Source organism: Pseudophryne corroboree, unplaced genomic scaffold, assembly GCF_028390025.1.
Source record: "Pseudophryne corroboree isolate aPseCor3 unplaced genomic scaffold, aPseCor3.hap2 scaffold_288, whole genome shotgun sequence".
Classification (NCBI taxonomy): domain Eukaryota; kingdom Metazoa; phylum Chordata; class Amphibia; order Anura; family Myobatrachidae; genus Pseudophryne; species Pseudophryne corroboree.
Genome location: NW_026969545.1, coordinates 630896 through 644430, shown reverse-complemented (window position 1 = coordinate 644430; position 13535 = coordinate 630896). Strand labels below are relative to the sequence as shown.

Sequence of the window (13535 nt, the reverse complement as noted above, 5' to 3'; positions counted from 1 at the left end):
CTATAGTATAGTAGCTTACTGTAGCAGTCTGCGGTGCTGCTGAGCTGACAGTGTCCAGCAGGTCCGTCATCAGTCATCATTACCTAATAAATATATTATCTACCTGTCCGGCTGCAGTACTAGTGATATTATATATACATACATATATATATTGATTTCATCTCATTATCAATCATCCAGTCTATATTAGCAGCAGACACAGTACGTTAGTCCACGGCTGTAGCTACCTCTGTGTCGGCACTCGGCAGTCCATCCATAATTGTATACCACCTACCCGTGGTTTTTTTTTTTCCTTTCTTCTTTGTACATACTACTATAGAGTATAGTAGCTTACTGTAGCAGTCTGCGGTGCTGCTGAGCTGACAGTGTCCAGCAGGTCCGTCATCAGTCATCATTACCTAATAAATATATTATCTACCTGTCCGGCTGCAGTACTAGTGATATTATATATACATACATATATATATTGATTTCATCTCATTATCAATCATCCAGTCTATATTAGCAGCAGACACAGTACGTTAGTCCACGGCTGTAGCTACCTCTGTGTCGGCACTCAGCAGTCCATCCATAATTGTATACCACCTACCCGTGGTTTTTTTTTTCTTTCTTCTTTGTACATACTACTATAGTATAGTAGCTTACTGTAGCAGTCTGCGGTGCTGCTGAGCTGACAGTGTCCAGCAGGTCCGTCATCAGTCATCATTACCTAATAAATATATTATCTACCTGTCCGGCTGCAGTACTAGTGATATTATATATACATACATATATATATTGATTTCATCTCATTATCAATCATCCAGTCTATATTAGCAGCAGACATAGTACGTTAGTCCACGGCTGTAGCTACCTCTGTGTCGGCACTCGGCAGTCCATCCATAATTGTATACCACCTACCCGTGGTTTTTTTTTTTCTTTCTTCTTTGTACATACTACTATAGAGTATAGTAGCTTACTGTAGCAGTCTGCGGTGCTGCTGAGCTGACAGTGTCCAGCAGGTCCGTCATTAGTCATCATTACCTAATAAATATATTATCTACCTGTCCGGCTGCAGTACTAGTGATATTATATATACATACATATATATATATTGATTTCATCTCATTATCAATCATCCAGTCTATATTAGCAGCAGACACAGTACGTTAGTCCACGGCTGTAGCTACCTCTGTGTCGGCACTCGGCAGTCCATCCATAATTGTATACCACCTACCCGTGTTTTTTTTTTTTCTTTCTTCTTTGTACATACTACTATAGTATAGTAGCTTACTGTAGCAGTCTGCGGTGCTGCTGAGCTGACAGTGTCCAGCAGGTCCGTCATCAGTCATCATTACCTAATAAATATATTATCTACCTGTCCGGCTGCAGTACTAGTGATATTATGTATACATACATATATATATTGATTTCATCTCATTATCAATCATCCAGTCTATATTAGCAGCAGACACAGTACGTTAGTCCACGGCTGTAGCTACCTCTGTGTCGGCACTCGGCAGTCCATCCATAAGTATACTAGTATCCATCCATCTCCATTGTTTACCTGAGGTGCCTTTTAGTTGTGCCTATTAAAATATGGAGAACAAAAATGTTGAGGTTCCAAAATTAGGGAAAGATCAAGATCCACTTCCACCTCGTGCTGAAGCTGCTGCCACTAGTCATGGCCGAGACGATGAAATGCCAGCAACGTCGTCTGCCAAGGCCGATGCCCAATGTCATAGTACAGAGCATGTCAAATCCAAAACACCAAATATCAGTAAAAAAAGGACTCCAAAACCTAAAATAAAATTGTCGGAGGAGAAGCGTAAACTTGCCAATATGCCATTTACCACACGGAGTGGCAAGGAACGGCTGAGGCCCTGGCCTATGTTCATGGCTAGTGGTTCAGCTTCACATGAGGATGGAAGCACTAAGCCTCTCGCTAGAAAACTGAAAAGACTCAAGCTGGCAAAAGCACCGCAAAGAACTGTGCGTTCTTCGAAATCCCAAATCCACAAGGAGAGTCCAATTGTGTCGGTTGCGATGCCTGACCTTCCCAACACTGGACGTGAAGAGCATGCGCCTTCCACCATTTGCACGCCCCCTGCAAGTGCTGGAAGGAGCACCCGCAGTCCTGTTCCTGATAGTCAGATTGAAGATGTCAGTGTTGAAGTACACCAGGATGAGGAGGATATGGGTGTTGCTGGCGCTGGGGAGGAAATTGACCAGGAGGATTCTGATGGTGAGGTGGTTTGTTTAAGTCAGGCACCCGGGGAGACACCTGTTGTCCGTGGGAGGAATATGGCCGTTGACATGCCTGGTGAAAATACCCAAAAAATCAGCTCTTCAGTGTGGAGGTATTTCAACAGAAAAGCGGACAACACGTGTCAAGCCGTGTGTTGCCTTTGTCAAGCTGTAATAAGTAGGGGTAAGGACGTTAACCACCTCGGAACATCCTCCCTTATACGTCACCTGCAGCGCATTCATAATAAGTCAGTGACAAGTTCAAAAACTTTGGGCGACAGCGGAAGCAGTCCACTGACCAGTAAATCCCTTCCTCTTGTAACCAAGCTCACGCAAACCACCCCACCAACTCCCTCAGTGTCAATTTCCTCCTTCCCCCGGAATGCCAATAGTCCTGCAGGCCATGTCACTGGCAATTCTGACGAGTCCTCTCCTGCCTGGGATTCCTCCGATGCATCCTTGCGTGTAACGCCTACTGCTGCTGGCGCTGCTGTTGTTGCTGCTGGGAGTCGATGGTCATCCCAGAGGGGAAGTCGTAAGCCCACTTGTACTACTTCCAGTAAGCAATTGACTGTCCAACAGTCCTTTGCGAGGAAGATGAAATATCACAGCAGCCATCCTGCTGCAAAGCGGATAACTGAGGCCTTGACAACTATGTTGGTGTTAGACGTGCGTCCGGTATCCGCCGTTAGTTCACAGGGAACTAGACAATTTATTGAGGCAGTGTGCCCCCGTTACCAAATACCATCTAGGTTCCACTTCTCTAGGCAGGCGATACCGAGAATGTACACGGACGTCAGAAAAAGACTCACCAGTGTCCTAAAAAATGCAGTTGTACCCAATGTCCACTTAACCACGGACATGTGGAGCAGGGCAGGGTCAGGACTATAGGACTGTGACAGCCCACTGGGTTGATGTATGGACTCCCGCCGCAAGAACAGCAGCGGCGGCACCAGTAGCAGCATCTCGCAAACGCCAACTCTTTCCTAGGCAGGCTACGCTTTGTATCACCGCTTTCCAGAATACGCACACAGCTGAAAACCTCTTACGGCAACTGAGGAAGATCATCGCGGAATGGCTTACCCCAATTGGACTCTCCTGTGGATTTGTGGCATCGGACAACGCCAGCAATATTGTGTGTGCATTAAATATGGGCAAATTCCAGCACGTCCCATGTTTTGCACATACCTTGAATTTGGTGGTGCAGAATTTTTTAAAAAACGACAGGGGCGTGCAAGAGATGCTGTCGGTGGCCAGAAGAATTGCGGGACACTTTCGGAGTACAGGCACCACGTACAGAAGACTGGAGCACCACCAAAAACTACTGAACCTGCCCTGCCATCATCTGAAGCAAGAAGTGGTAACGAGGTGGAATTCAACCCTCTATATGCTTCAGAGGTTGGAGGAGCAGCAAAAGGCCATTCAAGCCTATACAATTGAGCACGATATAGGAGGTGGAATGCACCTGTCTCAAGCGCAGTGGAGAATGATTTCAACGTTGTGCAAGGTTCTGATGCCCTTTGAACTTGCCACACGTGAAGTCAGTTCAGACACTGCCAGCCTGAGTCAGGTCATTCCCCTCATCAGGCTTTTGCAGAAGAAGCTGGAGACATTGAAGGAGGAGCTAACACGGAGCGATTCCGCTAGGCATGTGGGACTTGTGGATGGAGCCCTTAATTCGCTTAACAAGGATTCACGGGTGGTCAATCTGTTGAAATCAGAGCACTACATTTTGGCCACCGTGCTCGATCCTAGATTTAAAGCCTACCTTGGATCTCTCTTTCCGGCAGACACAAGTCTGCTGGGGTTGAAAGACCTGCTGGTGAGAAAATTGTCAAGTCAAGCGGAACGCGACCTGTCAACATCTCCTCCTTCACATTCTCCCGCAACTGGGGGTGCGAGGAAAAGGCTCAGAATTCCGAGCCCACCCGCTGGCGGTGATGCAGGGCAGTCTGGAGCGACTGCTGATGCTGACATCTGGTCCGGACTGAAGGACCTGACAACGATTACGGACATGTCGTCTACTGTCACTGCATATGATTCTCTCACCATTGAAAGAATGGTGGAGGATTATATGAGTGACCGCATCCAAGTAGGCACGTCACACAGTCCGTACTTATACTGGCAGGAAAAAGAGGCAATTTGGAGGCCCTTGCACAAACTGGCTTTATTCTACCTAAGTTGCCCTCCCACAAGTGTGTACTCCGAAAGAGTGTTTAGTGCCGCCGCTCACCTTGTCAGCAATCGGCGTACGAGGTTACATCCAGAAAATGTGGAGAAGATGATGTTCATTAAAATGAATTATAATCAATTCCTCCATGGAGACATTGACCAGCAGCAATTGCCTCCACAAAGTACACAGGGAGCTGAGATGGTGGATTCCAGTGGGGACGAATTGATAATCTGTGAGGAGGGGGATGTACACGGTGATATATCGGAGGATGATGATGAGGTGGACATCTTGCCTCTGTAGAGCCAGTTTGTGCAAGGAGAGATTAATTGCTTCTTTTTTGGTGGGGGTCCAAACCAACCCGTCATTTCAGTCACAGTCGTGTGGCAGACCCTGTCACTGAAATGATGGGTTGGTTAAAGTGTGCATGTCCTGTTTATACAACATAAGGGTGGGTGGGAGGGCCCAAGGACAATTCCATCTTGCACCTCTTTTTTCTTTAATTTTTCTTTGCGTCATGTGCTGTTTGGGGAGGGTTTTTTGGAAGGGACATCCTGCGTGACACTGCAGTGCCACTCCTAGATGGGCCCGGTGTTTGTGTCGGCCACTAGGGTCGCTTATCTTACTCACACAGCTACCTCATTGCGCCTCTTTTTTTCTTTGCGTCATGTGCTGTTTGGGGAGGGTTTTTTGGAAGGGACATCCTGCGTGACACTGCAGTGACACTCCTAGATGGGCCCGGTGTTTGTGTCGGCCACTAGGGTCGCTTATCTTACTCACACAGCTACCTCATTGCGCCTCTTTTTTTCTTTGCGTCATGTGCTGTTTGGGGAGGGTTTTTTGGAAGGGACATCCTGCGTGACACTGCAGTGACACTCCTAGATGGGCCCGGTGTTTGTGTCGGCCACTAGGGTCGCTTATCTTACTCACACAGCTACCTCATTGCGCCTCTTTTTTTCTTTGCGTCATGTGCTGTTTGGGGAGGGTTTTTTGGAAGGGACATCCTGCGTGACACTGCAGTGACACTCCTAGATGGGCCCGGTGTTTGTGTCGGCCACTAGGGTCGCTTATCTTACTCACACAGCTACCTCATTGCGCCTCTTTTTTTCTTTGCGTCATGTGCTGTTTGGGGAGGGTTTTTTGGAAGGGACATCCTGCATGACACTGCAGTGACACTCCTAGATGGGCCCGGTGTTTGTGTCGGCCACTAGGGTCGCTTATCTTACTCACACAGCTACCTCATTGCGCCTCTTTTTTTCTTTGCGTCATGTGCTGTTTGGGGAGGGTTTTTTGGAAGGGACATCCTGCGTGACACTGCAGTGACACTCCTAGATGGGCCCGGTGTTTGTGTCGGCCACTAGGGTCGCTTATCTTACTCACACAGCTACCTCATTGCGCCTCTTTTTTTCTTTGCGTCATGTGCTGTTTGGGGAGGGTTTTTTGGAAGGGACATCCTGCGTGACACTGCAGTGACACTCCTAGATGGGCCCGGTGTTTGTGTCGGCCACTAGGGTCGCTTAGCTTAGTCATCCAGCGACCTAGGTGCAAATTTTAGGACTAAAATAATATTGTGAGGTGTGAGGTATTCAGAATAGACTGAAAATGAGTGTAAATTATGGTTTTTGAGGTTAATAATACTTTGGGATCAAAATGACCCCCAAATTCTATGATTTAAGCTGTTTTTTAGTGTTTTTTGAAAAAAACACCCGAATCCAAAACACACCCGAATCCGACAAAAAAAATTCGGTGAGGTTTTGCCAAAACGCGGTCGAACCCAAAACACGGCCACGGAACCGAACCCAAAACCAAAACACAAAACCCGAAAAATTTCCGGCGCTCATCTCTAATATACAGCTGTCAGTAAGGCAGGGATGTGCTGCTGCCAGTGAGGCAGGGATGTGCTGCTGGTAGTGAAGCAGTGATGTGCTGCTGTCAGCGAAGCAGTGCTGTGCTGCTGTCAGTGAGACAGGGATGTGCTGCTGTCAGCGAGGCAGGGATGTGCTGCTGTCAGCGAAGCAGGGATGTGCTGCTGTCAGCGAAGCAGGGATGTGCTGCTGTCAGCGAAGCAGGGATGTGCTGCTGTCAGCGAAGCAGGGATGTGCTGCTGTCAGCGAGGCAGGGATGTGCTGCTGTCAGCGAGGCAGGGATGTGCTGCTGTCAGCGAGGCAGGGATGTGCTGCTATAAGTGAGGCAGGGATGTGCTGCTGTCATTGAAGCAGGAATGTGCTGCTGCAGTGACGCAGAGATATGCTGCCCACTATCTCCCTATCACCCCTGCCTGGGTCACACACTTTCCCTGTCACCCCTGCCTCAGTTACCCACTATCTCCCAGTCACCGCTGCCTCAGTCAACCACTATACCTGCGATCCCAGCCTCAGTCACCCACTATACCAGTCACCCCTGCTTTAGTCACCCACTGTCACCCTATCACCCCTGCTTCAGTCACCCACTATCCCTGTCAACCCTGCCTCAGTCACCCACTATCTCCCAGTCACCCCTGCCTCAGTCAGCCACTATCCCTGTCACCCCTGCCTCAGTCTCTTACTGTCCCTGTCACCCCTGCCACAGTCATCCACTATCTCCCACTCATACATGCTTCAGTCACCCACTATCTCCCAGTCATCCCTGCCTCAGTCACCTACTGACACCAGTGCAGACATTTCTGCTGCGGCCTCTCCACTCGTGCTGTGTCCCTCTGACAGATTTACTGACGGTCTGTCCCCCATAAGCCGGTGTGTCTGTGGGTACTTGGTACATGTGTGTCAACATGTCAGTGGCTGAATGTTTTTCCCAAGAGGAAACTATATTAGGAATGCAGACATATGATGGTGGCCCTGTTGGCACCACCAATAACTGACTGGGTAAATGTTTCAGTAATATCAGAGTAAGGTTGGATAAATCTGTGTCCCAGACACAGACTTAGAGAATAGATGTGATGTTCATGGCTATGTTTCTTTTCCCTCAGGCCCCGCGGGGTCGCAAAAATGTTATTTTGCCCAGTTACTACACACTGATACTGACACGGATACTGATTCCTATGTCGACCATAATGTTTCCTGATTAGATCCAATATTGGCAAGGAGCATTCAGTACATGATTGTGGATATTAAGGACATATTAAAATCACTGAAATATTCATTTCCCGCCGCGGACAGAATAAAGTGGGAGTCACCCCCTGTTCTGCACGGGGCCCTCTCACAAATCCAGCGGATCGTATGCAGAAAGCTACATTATTTCTAGTTATGTAACCACGGGTACATTACTTAGACCTGCCATTACATGTGCATGGGTGAGTAGTAGTATTCATGAATTGGTCGAATACCTTGTCATCCGATATAGATACCCTGGAGAGATGGGATACTCCTTACGTTGTATCATATCAAGGACACTGCAGCATACTTACGTGAGACTGCAAGGGATATAGGACTCTTGAGCTCACGGGCCAATTTCATGGCAGTCTCGGATAGGAGGGCATTGTGGATTCACCAAGAGAATGCTGATGCTGACTCCAAGAAGAAAGGGAGTCTCTTCCCTATGAAGGGGAAGCCTTGTTTGGTGACTGCCTAGTTAATTTGATCTCGGCAGCTCCCGCAGGTAAGTCAACCTTCTTGCCCTATGTTCCCTCCCAACGGATGAAGACGCATCATTATCTGATGCAGTCATTTCGGCCCAATAGATATGCAAGAAGTTAAGATTCCCCTTTCTTTGCAGGTAGAGGAAGGAGAAGAGAGAAGAGGTCTGCATCCTCTTCAAGATCGCAGGAGCAGAGATCATCCTCTGCTTCTGCCAAATCCACCGCATGACGCTGGGGCTCTCTTGCAGGAGCCCGCACCAGTGGGGGCACGTCTAAAACTCTTCAGTCAGTTCTGGATTCATTCGGACATGGACTCGTGTGTTTTACAAATAGTGTCCCAAGGGTACAAACTGGGGTTTCAAGATGTTCCCCCTCACCGATTGTTCAAATCGGCCTTAGTCAGCAGGGAAAAGGTTTTTATTCAAGCCTCTTCGTGGTCCCTAAGCCGGACGGCTCAGTCAGACCAATCTGAAATCTGAAATCCCTCAATTTCTACCTAAGGAAATTCAATTTCAAGATGGAATCTCTCAGTGCAGTGATCTCCAGTCCGGAGGAAGGAGATTTCATGGTTTTAGTAGACATAAAGGATGCCTACTTACATGTTCCCATTTAGCCTCTGCATCAAGCTACCTGAGGTTTGCAATTCAGTATTGTCATTACCAATTTCAGAAATTGCCGTTTGGTCTGTCCACGGCTCTGAGGATGATCGCAAGCAAGGAGTAACAATTATCCCGTACTTGGATGATCTCTTGATAAAGGCGAGATCCAGGGACCAGTTAGTGCAAAACATTGCACTCTCCCTGACAGTTCTTCAACAACATGGTTGGCTCCTAAACTTGCCAAAATCGCAGTTGGTCCCAATGACGCGGTTGTTGTTTTTGGGAGTGATACTGGACACAGAAGAGGTTTTCTTCCAGTGGAAAGGCTCTGGAGATCCAGAGTCTGGTCAAACAAATTCTGAAACCAGCAAGAGTGTTAATCCATCAATGCATTTGGTTGCTGGGGAAGATGGTTGCGGCCTACGAGCCCATTCAGTTTGGCAGGTTCCATGCCAGAGTGTTCCAGTGGGACCTGTTGGACAAGTGTTCCGGATCCCACCTACACACGCACCGGAGGATAATTCTGTCTTCCAAGACCAGAATCTCACTCCATTGGTGGCTGCACAGTTCTCACCTCCTAGAGGGGCGAAGGTTCGGGATCCAGGACTGGATCCTAGGGACCATGGATGCAACCCTCCGAGGCTGGGGAGCAGTCACACAGGGGGAAAACGTCCAAGGAAGATGGTCAAGTCGGGAAAGTTGTCTCCACATAAATGTTCTGGAGTTAAGGGCCATTTAATAACTGCAGACACAGTACGCACTGGGACGGGTGCCCAGCATCCTCTACGGACTAAGAGAAAAGGATTTACCGGTAGGTATTAAAATCCTATTTTCTCTAACGTCCTAGAGGATGCTGGGGACTCCGTAAGGACCATGGGGATAGACGGGCTCCACAGGAGACATGGGCACTTTAAGAAAGACTTTAGTTCTTGGTGTGCACTGGCTCCTCCCTCTATGCCCCTCCTCCATACCTCAGTTTGATACTGTGCCCAGTGGAGACTGGGTGCTTTTCAGGAGCTCTCCTGAGCTTTCTGACAGAAAGTATTTTGTTAGGTTTTTAATTTTCAGGGAGCACTGCTGGCAACAGACTCCCTGCATCGAGGGACTGAGGGGAGAGAAGCAGCCCTACTCTCCGAGTTGCAAGGTCCTGCTTCTTAAGCTACTGGACACCATTAGCTCCAAATGGATTAGCTCCAAAGGGATTGGTACGCAGGATCTCACCCTCGCCGTCCGTCCCCCTCGCAGAGCCGGAAGATAGAAGCCGGGTGAGTATGAGAAGAAAAGAAGACTTCAGAGGCGGCAGAGGACCTCATGATCTTCATTGAGGTAACGCACAGCACTGCAGCTGTGCGCCATTGCTCCCATACACCTCACATACTCCGGTCACTGTAAGGGTGCAGGGCGCAGGGGGGGGCGCCCTGGGCTGCAATATAAACCTCTTTTTGGCAAAAATATAACATATATACAGCTGGGCACTATATATATGTATGAGCCCCCGCCAATTGTACAGTTTAAGCGGGACAGAAGCCAGCCGCCGAGGGGGCGGGGCTTCTCCCTCAGCACTCACCAGCGCCATTTTTTCTCCACAGCACCGCTGAGAGGAAGCTCCCCGGACTCTCCCCTGCTTATACCACGGTAGACAAGAGGGTTGAAAAGAGAGGGGGGGGGCACATAATTCGGCGCAAATTACATACAGCAGCGCTACTGTGCAAACATTAAGTTACTGTGCTATTCCTGGGTTATATAGCGCTGGGGTATGTGCTGGCATACTCTCTCTCTGTCTCTCCAAAGGGCCTTGTGGGGGAAATGTCTTCAGTAAAAGTATTCCCTGTGTGTGTGGTGTGTCGGTACGCGTGTGTCGACATGTCTGAGGAAGAAGGCTATATTAGAGAGGAGCGGGAGCAAATGAACGTGGTGTCTCCGCCGACACCTGATTGGATGGATATGTGGAATGTTTTAAATGCTAGTGTAAACTCATTGCACAAAAGATTAGACAAGGCTGAAGCTTTGGGACAGTCAGGGTCTCAACCCATGCCTGATCCTATGTCGCAGGGACTGTCAGGGTCTCATAAGCGCCCACTATCCAGATTGTTGACACAGATACCGACACGGATTCTGACTCCAGTGTCGATTACGATGATGCAAAGTTACAGCCAAAATTGGCAAAATACATTTGATATATGATTATGGCAATAAAAAATGTTTTGCACATCACAGAGGAGCCCCCTATCCCTGACAAGAGGGTACATATGTACAAGGGAAAGAAGCCTGAGGTAACCTTTCCCCCCTCACACGAGCTGAACGAGTTATGTGAAAAAGCTTGGGAATCCCCTGCAGATTTCCAAAAGGATTCTTATGGCGTATCCTCTCCCATCAACGGATAGGTTACGATGGGAATCCTCCCCTTGGGTGGACAAAGCATTAACACGCTTATCCAAGAAGGTAGCCCTCCCGTCCCAGGATACGGCTACCCTCAAAGAGTCTGCTGACCGCAAACAGGAGATTACCCTGAAGTCCATTTATACACATTCAGGTACCTTACTCAGACCGGCAATTGCGTCGGCCTGGGTGTGTAGTGCTGTAGCGGCATGGACGGATACCCTAGATAAGGCTACTATTTTATATATGTGTGTATGCAAACTACAGGTGGTGCTGCAGGGCTCACACCCTTTTACTTGTCTTGTAGAGCAACTCTGGAGCTGTTACTGGGTCCAGCTGCTGCAAGAAATCAGCTTGAATGCTTTAGGGGCTTGGGCATGGCCAACATGAGCCCCACACTGATGGGGGTGTATAAAGCGATCTAGGGGTCATCCAAGCGCAACCCCACAAAGGCCACCATGCCCTGCGTGACCATTTTCTCTTTTCATATGCAGACGAGGGTTGCAGCCAACTATGCCCATTGCTTGGATGACATCACCATATGCGAATCCATCTGCTGCAGGCCTTCCCCCAGGAATGCTTGCACTAGTTGTTGCATTTGGTTTGTTGTTTGGGGGGTGCTTCAGAATTAGGCAGCCTTCTGCCCTCCCACATTCGTCTGAAAATGTGTTCTCCCTGCAGTTGTTGTCCCCAGATGAGAGTTCCCTTGTGCTGCCTCAGTTGAATCTCCTTTACTTGACGGAGGTGTGCCTGAGCAGCGGCCCTCCCCAGCCCTATCTCAAATCATACTTATTTTGCATAGGTGATACCATGGTCATGAAGATTGTTTTCCCAGGGTGAGGTTCATTCATTGCATTCTGGGTATGCTGACCTCTGTGTTTTCCCCAAATGTGGGAAACTCGACTGCATAATTTGTGGTAGGGGGGGACTGCATTTGTGCTTTCCCCTGGTTGGCTCTGGTATAATTCAGATCTCTTTGTCTCAGGTCTCTCTCCAGCCTAGTTTGCTATCTGTTTCCACTTCTCTTTTCTTGAGCCCCTCCCTTCTATGCCCTTGCGCACTATCCTGACTTCTCCCGTCTGCTTACTTTGTGCCTTCCAACGCACAATGCGAACTACAGGTGGTGTTGCAGGGCCCACACCCTTTTATGTGCCTTACGGAGCAGCTCTGGAGCTGTTACAGTGCCCAGCTGCTGCAAGAAATCAGCTTGAATGCTTCAGGGGCAGGGGCATGGCCAACACGAGCCCCACACCGAAGGAGGGTGGGGGTGTTCAATGCGAACTAGGGGTCATCCAAGCGCCCCTTTTCTCTTTTCATATGCAGATGAGGGTTCCAGCCAACTTTGGCCCACTGCTTGGATGACATCACCGTATGCAAATCCGTCTGCTGCAGACCTTTCCCCAGGAATGCTTGCACTAGTTGTTGCATATGGTTTGATGTTTGTGGGTGCTTCAGTATTAGGCAGCCTTCCGCCCTCTCATGTTTATCTGAAAATATGTGGTCTCCCTGCAGTTGTTGTCCCAAGACAAGAGTTCTCTTGTGCTTCCTCAGTTGAATCTCCTTAACTTGACGGGGGTGTGCCCGAGCAGCCGCCCTCCACAGCCCTATCTCAACACATGCTTTTCTTTTAAAGTAGGAAGGTACAAATTACATATTCAAATTACATATATGTGCTGGATTCAAATGTTTTCCTCCATTCCTTTCTCAATTGTGCCCATCAGCAGCTATTCTAATGTTGCTGCCAATGGGTGTGACACATTCATTTCTTCTGTGGGGTACACTGGACTCCACAAGGATTCACATTGGGGTGTAGATTAGGATCTTGATCTGAGGCACCAACAGGCTCAAAGCTTTTGACTGTTCCCAAGATGCTCAGCGCCCCCTCCTCTATAACCTCGCTTCCATGAACAGGAAACTCAGTTTGTAGTTGGTGCCTTCAGTAGCAGGCCACTTAACAGGGGGCTGCCTCAGGCAGCCTATTCTTAGCTATTGATTTTGACAAGAAAAGAAGAACTTTTTTTTATAAGAATCTACAAGGGCTGCAGCAGGCTAGGTCTAATAGACATCTTTACTGCAGCTCCATCACTCCTAGCGGCGCAGTATACTCCCGTGCCCTGGTTGCTGGGTCACTGCAGTGGAGGCTCCGGTTTCTTCCTAAGGTCAGTCACACACACACCGCCCTCCGGGATCACGAGGCCGCTGATGAAAGGGAGGTAAGGTACTTCTGTGCCCGCACTATACCGTGATCCAGCGTGGCTGTAGGGGGCGGGCCATGTGCGCACTGGCGTGGACACTGATTACTGGGCAGCCGCTCCACTAGCCACCAGGGACAGTGAAGGAGCACAGCTCTGGGGGGTTTTCTCTTATATTAACCCCATTTTGTACTACCCGCAGTGCATTGTGATAGGTAATAGAGCCTGATTCAGGTTGGATTGCAATCGCAATAAGCAATCCAACTGCAAAAATTGCTAAGAGCATACGCATGCGCCTGCATTTTCTGCGGCACCCCGCAGATAATGCGATCGCCTCTGACTGTCAATCGGTGCTGGGGGGTGGGGGGGTCAGCAACACTCCATTTCTAAGTCGG

At 48.7% G+C, this 13535-nt stretch overlaps 1 non-coding gene across 1 annotated transcript; it reads left to right on the top strand.

The window, feature by feature from the left end:
- The first annotated feature begins 11733 nt into the window (after positions 1-11733).
- On the top strand, positions 11734-11897 carry LOC135014777 (U1 spliceosomal RNA). Its single transcript, XR_010213174.1, has one exon. It is a non-coding gene; the product is annotated as a U1 spliceosomal RNA (small nuclear RNA).
- The last annotated feature ends 1638 nt before the right edge of the window (positions 11898-13535 follow it).